We start from the raw sequence: 11,050 nt of genomic DNA, 5'->3' as shown, positions 1-11,050 counted from the left end.
CGAGTCCCTGTGTCGTATTGGGTCTCTTTTCCTCCTCCGTCGTTTTGTTGGCCTGTCTCCAGGCCCAGTCCTTTTCTAGCATCTTTATCTTCTGTCCTGGTCGTGATACCCTCTGCAGATGTTGTGTGTTTATTTCTGCCCAGCCCCACCCCTCCACCCCCTTTATTACACCAATCCGTAGGATACAAATGGAGATTTGCTTTGAGAACACAGACTGCTGCAAAGCGTGATCATCCCCAGGCACTGATAAAAAAGAACCCTCCTCGTGCTAGGGATCAGAAAGACGGGCCGCTCCAAAATCTGGCAAATACTGACAGGGACAGCCCTGTGCGTTGCCTGCCTCCAGGCTTCTCAATCAGCAGCTCCTGGCATCTTCTGCCCATGCTGAGCAGTTGGCGGCTCCAAACCCCGGCCACTACAAGAGGCGCTGGCCAGATGCAGAGTGCGTGCCTGGGGCTGAGTTCGCACACGAACTCTACCGTCTTGTCTACCCAAAGCCTCGGGATTTCCCCAGACCTGCTGTTTGCCGGGCCAGAGGAGGTCTCTCTGGTGCGATAGCGCTAAACCATGACCAGCTACCACACAGCTGGCCCTTCTGTGGTTCTCACACACGAATAACGTGCGGGGCTCGAACAGTCAGCACCTGACTGCTTTCCAGGTAGGTCTGCACTCCTCCAAATCCACAGCCTGTAAGTACCGTCTTTGGGTAGGGGTAGGCAACAGATCTTTCCCAGAGCCTGCGAGTGAAGGAGGAGAACAGGTATTCTGCATTCAGAACATCTTTAGATAGGGCATCTGGCTTTAACAGCTTCACATGTACCTTGCGTGAGCCCTTGTTATATTTTGTACTGCGTATGCATGCCTTTTTTAAAAAACAAAATAATAATAATAAAAAAAAGCAAATAGAAGTTACTTGGATAAGAACATCTCCCCCCTGTGTCAATTGTTTTGTTAGCAAATGCCGCGTGGAAATTTGTAGAAAACGAACAAAAGGGTTTTGCGTCATGCTCTCAAGTACACCATCAATGGAATGGATGGACAAAATGCACGATGGAAGAGCACACAGCCTGTGTCTGGGCTGTAATGTGCTATGAAGCATATTTTAAAATGCCTCCAAGAATAATTGGATCATGTTAATCAAAAGCATCGTGGCGTTCCCTTTCTCCCCTCCACTTAGACACCAACCTCCAAGTACTTAATGACTACCAGAAGCCAAGGCACAACGTTTTCCAAGACATGGAAAGATCCCCATCCTCCTGTGACCTACAACCTCCAACAGCTATAGGAGCTGTGGTAAAGAGATCTCTGCTGGCAGAACAGGGAGCAAAATGTGGCTCTAAGGTAGAGAACATCAGCTACAGCATTTGACGGCTGCCGTCTGCTGCGGGTGGATTCAGAAGGGCATCAAGACTAGCACAGATTATAAAAGAAACCAACAAAAGCCCCTGATTTCCTGGCGAGAGCGTGGCCCCTCAAACACTGCCTCTTTCACCTTGCATGCAGCTCCTGCAAGCATGCTTTTTTTGTGGGGCCTTTTGCAGCAGAATCCTCACACAGGTATGGCTCCCACGGCCTTTTACCCCAGACAACGTTCGCATCTGAGAAGATCTCGAGGAGCTGCTGCATCGTCCAGTTCTCCTGGAGATTGGTGGGAACCTAAGACCGACAGATGGGCTTTAGAAGAAAAAAAGCAGCTGACGTAAGCCTATGTCTTGGTTTCATCCTATCGCTGTTTTTTCCTGGACATGTTAGGTGCCTACCCTCTGGCCCCATGCTTCAGACTCTGCGTTCCCTTTGAAGCATCTCTGCCGGTGTTCTTTTGCATACCCATTTGCTTGCCAGGTGCAAAGACGCGTCTTTCAGGACGTGAATTTTCTCCTGCCATTCCTTCACCTCATTTCCAGCCAATCCCAGTTCCACATCCAGCGTCTCTGCAGAGAGTGTATCCACGTTTCCCCATCCTGTATCTGCAGGTGGGTTTTCTGTACTGGGCAATTTGGATTTGAGCAGCCTGTCAGAGCAGAAGGTGGAGGAACAGATCAGTATCTTGGAGGAAGAGGAATGAACACATGAGGTGTCCCTCCTTTCGGTTCCCTTTGTGTCGGGTGTCCGACAAAAGACCAGGACCAAAGGGCTCCCTTGAGTTTGGACCAAGAGGGAGCCACCTCCATAGGGCAGGGAATGGACTTGGCTAGCTCATACTCAAGCCGCTCCAAAACATCGAGAATGACCTAGACAGCTGGGTCCTCCGCCCGGGTAAACTGGCCTCGAAAGAGCTACTGCACATCCCTCAGGCAGGCAGTGGCCTCAGATTTGGCGAGGAAGCCGAAGAAAGAGCCCTGCGGGAGGCGAGCCATCGAGGTGCGGACCTTTGGAGATGAGGCTCCTCCAACCCTTCGCAAAGAGTGACCTGTGTAAAGAAAAGGAAAGAACTACAAAAAAAGCTTAATGTATGCCATGCTCTGTAGAACCCCTGACAGCAATGCCACGCAGTTATCATGGAGCATTAGCTCTCGAACAGCAACGACTCTTTGAAGTTGTGAAAGGCTTTCCAGAAGATGCAGCAGTGACTGTAAGAAGTGCTGAGGAAGGAAACGCGGGAGTCAACTAAATTGTTGCTGGACAATTTTCAGATAGGAATATGCCTTTCCTCAGGTGGATTTTCTGTTTTCTTGGGCTTCTTGTTGTCTTACTAGTCATGGAGTGGGTTGAGTCCTTCAGCTGCCTGTGCCGGCCCTGTGCCCACCAATGTGGTCTCTGCTGACGTCGCTGGAGGTGTAGCACAGGAAGTGGGTTTTGGAGAAGAAATTTGGAGAGAATTTTGGAGGCAGAAGCACTCTACTGCGATTGTTGGCACACATCTCAGTCAGAAGCTAGACTTTGGCCCCCAGTAGATGTCATGAAGAGAACGGAAGCCCTTTGGTGCAGCCATCAGTGTACTGAGCATCGGACTCCGCTTTACTGCTGTAGCTCCTGTGTCTGACAGCGCCAGTCTCCGCCACGAGGGGCTGGTGAAACGTTTCCTTTCACGCTGAATTCCAAAGATGTCCAAGAGGCTGGCTGAAATGATGGCTCATGCGTGTGCTGAAGCAAATTGCAAGTTTTTCTACAGAGGGCTGGAAAAGCCCTTTGTGAATTAAACCTGTCCCACTTTATGTACTCAAAAAATAAGCATACAGAAGATATTTGTCTATCTGCAGCACACGCACACTTTGCTTTTAAAGTGACAAATGGAGCAGAGGATGTTGGATCTATTTCCACGGGGAACAGGGGTTTTGATCATATAAATCATCCAGGACTTGTCTTACACTGACATTGGTGTTACAAGGGAAACTTTGTAGAGAAAAAAGGGAAGAGAAAAGGAAAAGTGATGTTCTTGATCACAAAATGTGAAGAAATGCAAAGAAATGTAGACTTTTGCTTGGAAAGTGTCTTCAAATAGGTGGCATAACAGCTACGTAGGCTAATGGACGCGTGCCTCTTCTGTCAGCCTGTCCTTTATGTGCCAAATTCATTCCGTTCTAGGTCTGTCACTGCTCCTTGTGTCTGAGCCATCTGTTGGAAAATGGTGAGAATCGGCACCTTCATATTATGATATTTGTTAAACCAGAAAGGTAACTAAAAAAAAAAAAAAAAAAAAAAAGCATTCTCAAGGCAAGGCTCTGGTGCTCGTGCATTTGCTCCCTCTTGGCTGATGGCATGGTGGCCGCTCAGTGCCTGTCAGGTTGGATGCGTGACTGCAAGCGTGTGCATGGTGATGTGATGGCCGGGTCTTGGCAGAACTGGAAACGTCGCAGGGATTTTTGGAGGTAAGAAAGGTAAGAATGGACTCTTTTCAGCCCAAAGGGGAAGAAAAGGCTGTCAGGTTGAGCCTATCACTAAATCAGAGCTAATTTGTAAAAATAAATAAAGAACTGTGTAAAACAAATAAAGAAAATTTAAAAACAAATTAATAAAAATAAACCAAATAACGGCAGTTTACCAGCACTGAAACCAGGGGCGCTCTTCCCTTGGTACAGTCATTTATTTCAGGACACACCGAACAGTTTTCAGGTGTTGCGGAAAGTGGGGCAGAGGCTTTTTGTCTTTCCTTTAACCAGGCACAGGCAAAGATGCGCGCAGGCCCCGTGTTAGGACAAGGCCAAGATTTCCGTCATTGATTGGTGCATTCAGGGGTTTGTCTCTGTGTACCAAATGCCTTCTGGAGAAGGGCTAATCCACTGAAGTTCGGAAAGGGATGGGGAAGGGAAGGGAAGGGAAGGAAGAAGGATTCAGATCTCCTGTGGAGAGTGAGTACTTTTCATCCCTCCACTTTTTGTATAACACAAGGCTGAGAGAAATGCCTCTGCCGTCACAGGGGGCAAAGAAGGCTGCAATGAGGTGGCTTTGCCCAGGTAGCTCGGAGCAGGTAAGGTGGCAAGGAAAGGACAGAGGACAAGGTACCCTTGATTGTAGTCCTGTAGTCTGGGGCTGGGTCGCTGCCTCCCTCTGGAACATATTTTGGGGAAGCTGTGCCTTGAGGCAAGCCAATGTCCCTGGGTTGGTACAATTGGGGGGGGGGTGTCACTCTCAGTCAGCAAAAAAAAAGTGAAAATGTGGGTGTGAAAGTGTGGGTGCCCCAGTCCCATTTGGCACCTCAGTGACTTCCCAGGACAAAGTGTGTGGGGAGGTCTTCTGTAAGTTCCATGCAAACCCCCAACCTTCCTCAGAGGCATGGTGCCTGCTGTGCATCGGTTTTAATTCCAGCCCACACCCAACCTTCATAAATGTTTTTCTCTTTTAAGGTGAGATTTATGTTTTTAATTCATCTTGTAATTGTGTTTTTTTCCCCTAAATAAAAGTGATGCTGAAATAGTCTAGGTTCTTATTCTATCAGAATTATCAGCAACCTCTGTGACTAAGGGGAAATGACTCTTCATTGCTTTGGAATTCACTGATAAAACCTCTTCCACAATGAATTCCCCCTTTTTTTTGGGGGCAGGGGGAATTGTGGACACGAGAGCAGCTGAGCAGGTCAGGGGCCCAGGTCTTGGGGGGGGGGTGCTTCCCATGTACTCAAGGCAATGAAGCATCATCACACTGGGCACTACAGATGAGTGTAGCCTCAAGTCCAGTTGAGCACCCAAGAAGCCTAGAAGGTCTCTTGTGGGATCAGAGCCCGAGGTGGACCTAAGGGCTCTCTTCACTGATAGGACTTGGGGTCTATGGGGAGGGTTGGAGCCAGGCCTACCACTCTGCTCCCTGACATCCCCCAGTGCTAGGGTGTGTGCTCTGGAGGGTGCATGAGATGAGCAGAGGGGGAAGGTGCACTTGTGGGGGAGAGAGAGAGAAACCTTCTGTGGGCTGCAGGGGGGGAGTAGGTGCGTTCAAAGGGCGTGAGGACTTTGGGTGCAGGGAAGGGAAGGGCAGGGCCCTGGTGTTGCCTCAGCACTTACACTGAGGTAGTACTAAGTCAGTACCTGCAGCCTCTTCCTGGTTGTAGCCTGTAGTACTCTGATACCCCACTGTTCAGCCCTGTGCTCAGCCCATGCTCCCACCCTCTGGCTACTTCCTCCCCTACCCCTTTGCAGCCTCATGTGGTCAGCTTCACAAGGAGCTGGTTTGGAAGCCCCTGGCTGTGTCTTACCTGTGCTTCACCCTGGGGTGCTACCTTCTCAAACAGTTAAGTGCTGTACCCCACAGTAACTGCTCTACTATTAGGACTACATATAATACTGAAAATAAAACTTGAATAGGAACCACACATAAATACAGCAAGAAACCAACACCCCAGTCTTCAGTACTTCTTTGTTTTCTGTGGTTTGAAATTATGCTTTATTTGCATCATTACCCATTGTATTTTACAGAGTATACAAGTACAGCCTTTTGTCACATCTGAGCTTTGGCACAATACCTACAGTCCCAGCTGGGCACAGCCTTCTAACAACATCGCTCCCCCTTCTCTGCTCTGTCTTGCTGCCCAGAGCTGCAGCAGGTACTGAACCCCTTTCTTTGCATGAAGAACTTAGTACCCCATCAGAACAGACCCCTGCAAAAGGAAAAGCAAGGCTTTATTTCATACTTACTGTTTTTTTGAAGGGCACCATTCAGAGATTCCCCACTCCTTCTTTGCCCTGGATGCTTCCCGCAGCCCCTCTGCTGTGGGGAGACCCCCCCCACGGCCCTGCTTGGCCGCTCTGTGGGGCCTGCAAGGGGCATGGGGATGCTTCCCACAGCAGGCCAGCCCTTACCATCCTACACCTGCACTGCTTTGTCATCTTGTCAAAGCCATCCCGACACCTCACAGCACTGCTTTGACCCCATCCCTCACAGGGTCCCCACATCCCATCCCACCTGCTTACACCCGGCTGAGGCCAGAGCTGCAGGATCAACTCCCACCTCCCAGATTTGCTCTGAGGTCCCAAATACTGTGGATTTGAGCTTTTCTCCCTCACCCCAACCCACCTTTGACTTACAGAGTTAGAGAAAAAGGAAAACAAAGCAGCAGCACCTACCACCTCCAACTGGCTACGTTGCTCTGTGCCATTAAAACTGCAGTTGCTGCATTCAGATGACATCTTGACAATGTGGGGCATTTCAGTTTGGTTGTTTCCAGTCAAACCCACTGCCACATGGAGAAGATAAAAGTAGAGTTTCATTTATTCATGAAAGCCAACAACAAAAACAACTATGGCTGCTATCTCCTGCTTTACATGGCAGTTATGACAAAGCCTAGGATAAGGATGAAGTTGCCTGGCAGTGCTACATTCTTGTTTCCTCTTCTTCTGCCACGAATCTGAGGCAGAAAGCACTTTTTTTGTGGACCCCATTCATGCCTGGGAAGGGGAGGAGGTAGTGGGAACGTGACAGGGGCATGATAACCCAGGGAGCCAGCCTTAGAGGTGCACAGCAGCATGAGTAGTAGCACAACCCCAAGGAAATTAAAAAAAGAAAAAAAAGCAGAGTGCTTTTGACTAACTATCAGCTAAAAAAAGTGAAAGATAGTTCCTGCTGCTTTAGTCTCACCATGGCTGGAGCAAGTAGGCTGGAGGTGAATCGCTGGTGCATTTGGTGAGGGAGCTATCATTGCCCATGGTTCCTCCTGCTCTCAGGGACAGGCCACAAGAGGCACTGAACTGGTCCTCCGCACTGCGCAACTATGATGTGATGACATAGCTCAAGTTATTTTTGCAAAAGGTCCCTCATTTCACTTGAAACCTTGCCCCTTAGAAGGCAGGGCAGAGGCTGGTTATAGACCTACCTGGCAGACACCCCAAAAAGGAGGCCTCCTTCCTGAGTGTCCCTGAAGAGCACTTCATATACAGGAACCACACAAAAAGAGATGAGGAGCATCTGCTTGTTCTGAAAAGCCACAAAAAGAACACCGTCAAAGTGGCAGTGGCACAGCCATTGAACAAACCAAATGAGAAATCACCCCTTAATGCAAGGCCTTGGAAAGCCAGGGTATGCAGTGATGTGCAGCCCCAACAGAGGAAGAGGACATAAGGGCCTTCTATGGGGCAGGCTTGCTAGAAGACACCATCGCCCATGGCCCACATTGAGAGCAGCTCAGGCCACAAAGTTTGGGGAAGAGAATTCAACCTCAATGCAAGCATTAAGGGAGCCTAGTGAAGAGGGGAGCTGTCTACGGCAGGCCCAGTGCAGGCTGACATGACCCCAATGCTTGCAGCGAGCCAGAGCAGGCTGCTCCCTGAGGGAGGAGGCTGAGCTGCCTCCCCACAGACATACAAGTGCAGAGGAAAGCACAGGAGCAGGACCTCAGCAAGTTTACAAGTGTTACAGGCAGATATGGGGGGGGTCCAACAGCTGAGCACAACAGGGCCTTCCACCTGCAAGAAGCACACAAAATGACCCAGGAAAGCTGCAGGGGAACCTCGGCTGCTGGAGGCCAACCAGCCCCAAGCCACCCATTGGGGTACAGGGCCCACCATGATGAGACCACAAAGCACCTTTTCCTCAGAGTGCGTCATCTTGTAAGTGGCAAGCATCATAGGAGACACAAGGGGAAGGAACAAAGAACAGATACAAACCCTGCAGCCCTCAACTCCACCACAGATGCCAGCCTTTGTCCCCCACACAGGTCAGCAGTGCCATGGCAGGAAGAGCAGTTCTCCATCCAGATGCTGGCCACACACACGGATAAGCAGCACAAAGAGACAAAAACCAAAACAATTACCATAAATGAACAGCAAGGGATGCTAAAATAGATGAACTAGAGAAGGGCTCATTTTGAGGTCACTTATCCTGTAGCACACAGTGTACACCCCCCCCCCCCCCCAAGGAGGGGGCAGGGGCTGGAGCTGTAGCCTAGTATTTGACCTGGTCTCTTTAGGGTCTGTCTGTCCCATGGCAACCTTCAGGCTGGGCTCCTTCAGCCAGAGCAGCTTCTGCTTATGAGTGGCTTTCATCAGCCAGCAGGCCTGTGACCCATTTGTTAGATGTTTCAGGTGTGGCAGCCATTTCTGGCCACATTCATAGTGGGGTTTGTGCTGTTGGCACAGCCCTGAGGCTGCAGGAAAAAGTGCTCGTGTCTTGGCTTTAATCATATCCTACAGAGCTAGACAGCCCATCAAAAAAAAAAAAAAAAAAAAAAAAAAAAAAACACAAGCCCTCACCAGTAAACCACAGTAAGCATTCAATGGGTGCTTCCAAGGAACCACTACCAATACAGCACCAGATCTGCTGATGAAAACCAAACAGGTCAGGAAGCAGGACAGACAACCTCCAACCATGTCCAGGAAGGTTTTTGACCCCCTGAAAAGCCAAATCCCACCAGAATTGCTCCCTAAGCCGACTCCAGAGGCAATCACCACTCAGCCTGCTTACTCCCCCAGGGCTCCCCTGAGCACCGCTCTGCCCTACCAGCCAGCACAAGGTGGGGATGCTAACAGCCAGGTCTCTCCCTTAACTGCTCATCCAGCACCTCCCCCCTGCTCCAGCTGAGAGCCATCACCTCCAGCCCCTGGATAAAGCAGCTGAGGCACCGCTCCATATCCTCAACCAGTACAGCCTCAAAGCACACCAGCAACTCAGCTCTGGTAACCTCCTCTTCCCTGGCTTTGAGAGAAGAGACAGATTCAGATGCTCTTAGAAATACCAAGTTCTTTAAGGAAGGGGTTTTGGGAATCTTTATTTTAAAAGTTTTACTAGAAACCTAATGCACCTACAAACTACTGAGAGCCTCTGCACACATCAATACTTCCTGTTGAAGGAAAACAAGATATCGTTAACACCCAAGACCCACAAGCACTTCAGAAGCAGACGGCTACAACTCATCCAGGTCAGCAGCAGACACATCATCACAGCTCCTCACCATGTCTTGGTCCACTTCTGACCACAGGGAGGTGGCTGCAGAGCAGCACCTCCTCAGGCTCCAGTTGCAGTGAATACAAGGAAGCCACCCACTACTACTCCCTAGCCCCACCAACCCTGCTTTCAGCCAGGGCCTTTTTATTGCTGCCAGAGCTCTGGAGGCTGCTGGTCCCAAATCTCCCCCAGGTGTGTCTGCCTGGACTCAATCAGCCCAGCCTGGGGCAACCTCGTTGGGGGAACGGCAGGCACCTGCAGGGCTTCCTACATTCTGGCACCAGCTCTCCAGATTAATTTTTATTTATTTATTTATTTTTATTTTTACCCCAGAGGAACCTTGTCACCTTACGACAGCCACAGGGGGACTGCACGCTGCCAGCAATGCCTGGTCTGCCCTGGGGCACGGCTCTCGTGCAGGGCTGAGCTTTGGGAGTCCAGCTGGAGTGGACCTGCCCTGGTCACAGGTCAGACCCCATTTATCCATAACGGCCCGTGGTGCCATTCAGTAAGGGTTGATTCAGTCTTTCACAAGAAGTTAAAAAAAAAAAAAAAAAAAAAAAAAAAAAAAAAAAGATGAGGAAGGAGAAAACCCTGTTCCCTCGCTAGTGTATCACTGGACATGTAGCTCAAATAATGAAAAAAAAAAAATCATGTTCTCTGCCATAAAAATTGCCTCTGCGGACTTAGAAAACCAAGTGCATTTGTGAAGCAGGGAAGCGGGAAGGGGAAAAAAGAGATTAAAATAATTACAGCTTTCCTTGAGTGGGCCTGCTGGAGCAGAGGTTAACAACGGCAGGTGGCTATGTCCCCCTGGCTCCCGCCTCTGCTGGCGTCCATCCGCCACCGACTTCAGACACCTTGGTCGAGCTCCTGGCCCTGCCTGGTGCTGCCATGTGGTGCTCCCCCTGGCCAGACACATGCCTACTTTTCCCCCAGTTTTCCCAAATTCGCACCAGACATGGAGGATTCACCCCTTGGTTTACAATGTTTGAGCTGCGTCGGGGTGAGGCAGGTAGCACCATGACAAAAAACTTGATTTAAAACCTCCCCAAAAGACTACAAAACCACACAACACAAAACTCACCCTGCGCACTGAGGGGATGCTCAGTACCATGAAGGTGAGCTGAGCATGGGTTTAACTCAGCCGTGCTTCCCTCTTGGTGCCTTCCCACAGCTTCCTGCCAGGGAGGGGAAAAAGGAAAGAAGACAAAAAGTGGGGTGCCCGATTTCATTAGCATCAAACTTCATTACTGCCAGCAGCTGATAGGAAATGTAGCTTGATTGTTTTAATTTGCCTATTAATTTATGAAACGCCTGTTTCCTTGGAGCGCATGGGTCCCTTGTTTCCTGCCTCTACCCCTTTGCTGTGTCACCGGAGCCCAGGGCGCTGTGCCCCCTCTGGCGCGGTGGAGGGGGTTTGGAGGCTGGATGCCCCCAAGCAGCTCTCGGATCCCCCCGGGGCAGCAGACAGCAAGGGCCAGAGTTTGTCCCACTTCCACAGCCACCTCCACCATTTATGCCTGGCACTCATGAAAGGCTCCTGAGGAGCCGAGTGGATATCAACATCACGTTGATATGGGTCCCACCACCGCGAGGTCAGACCTTGTTTCCACCTGGTGTGGGATGGTGGCCATGGAGGGGGGAAAAGTCCTCTGGTAGTTGGTTCTGGGAAGCTTTCACTGAACACTGGAGGAGCCGCATGCAGAACAGGCTGCCTCTCCGAGTCCTTCCCTCACAATGT

At 50.1% G+C, this 11,050-nt stretch overlaps 1 long non-coding RNA gene across 3 annotated transcripts; it reads right to left on the bottom strand.

Annotated features, from left to right (window-relative positions):
- Positions 1-6,949: 6,949 nt before the first annotated feature.
- Positions 6,950-9,672, bottom strand: LOC121068124. 3 transcript variants are annotated; one of them, XR_005818622.1, is made up of 7 exons: positions 9,314-9,672; positions 9,164-9,202; positions 8,954-9,057; positions 8,616-8,679; positions 8,031-8,123; positions 7,241-7,341; positions 6,950-7,136 (listed from the first exon to the last, which is right to left on the bottom strand). It is a non-coding gene; the product is annotated as an uncharacterized LOC121068124 (long non-coding RNA). The 3 variants fall into 3 exon arrangements; XR_005818624.1 differs by having other exon boundaries at positions 8,954-9,053; XR_005818623.1 differs by lacking the exon at positions 8,954-9,057 and having other exon boundaries at positions 9,314-9,668.
- Between the last annotated feature and the right edge of the window lie 1,378 nt (positions 9,673-11,050).

This window comes from Cygnus olor, chromosome 3 (assembly GCF_009769625.2).
Source record: "Cygnus olor isolate bCygOlo1 chromosome 3, bCygOlo1.pri.v2, whole genome shotgun sequence".
NCBI lineage: Eukaryota > Metazoa > Chordata > Aves > Anseriformes > Anatidae > Cygnus > Cygnus olor.
This window is presented reverse-complemented; position numbering and strand designations above follow the sequence as displayed.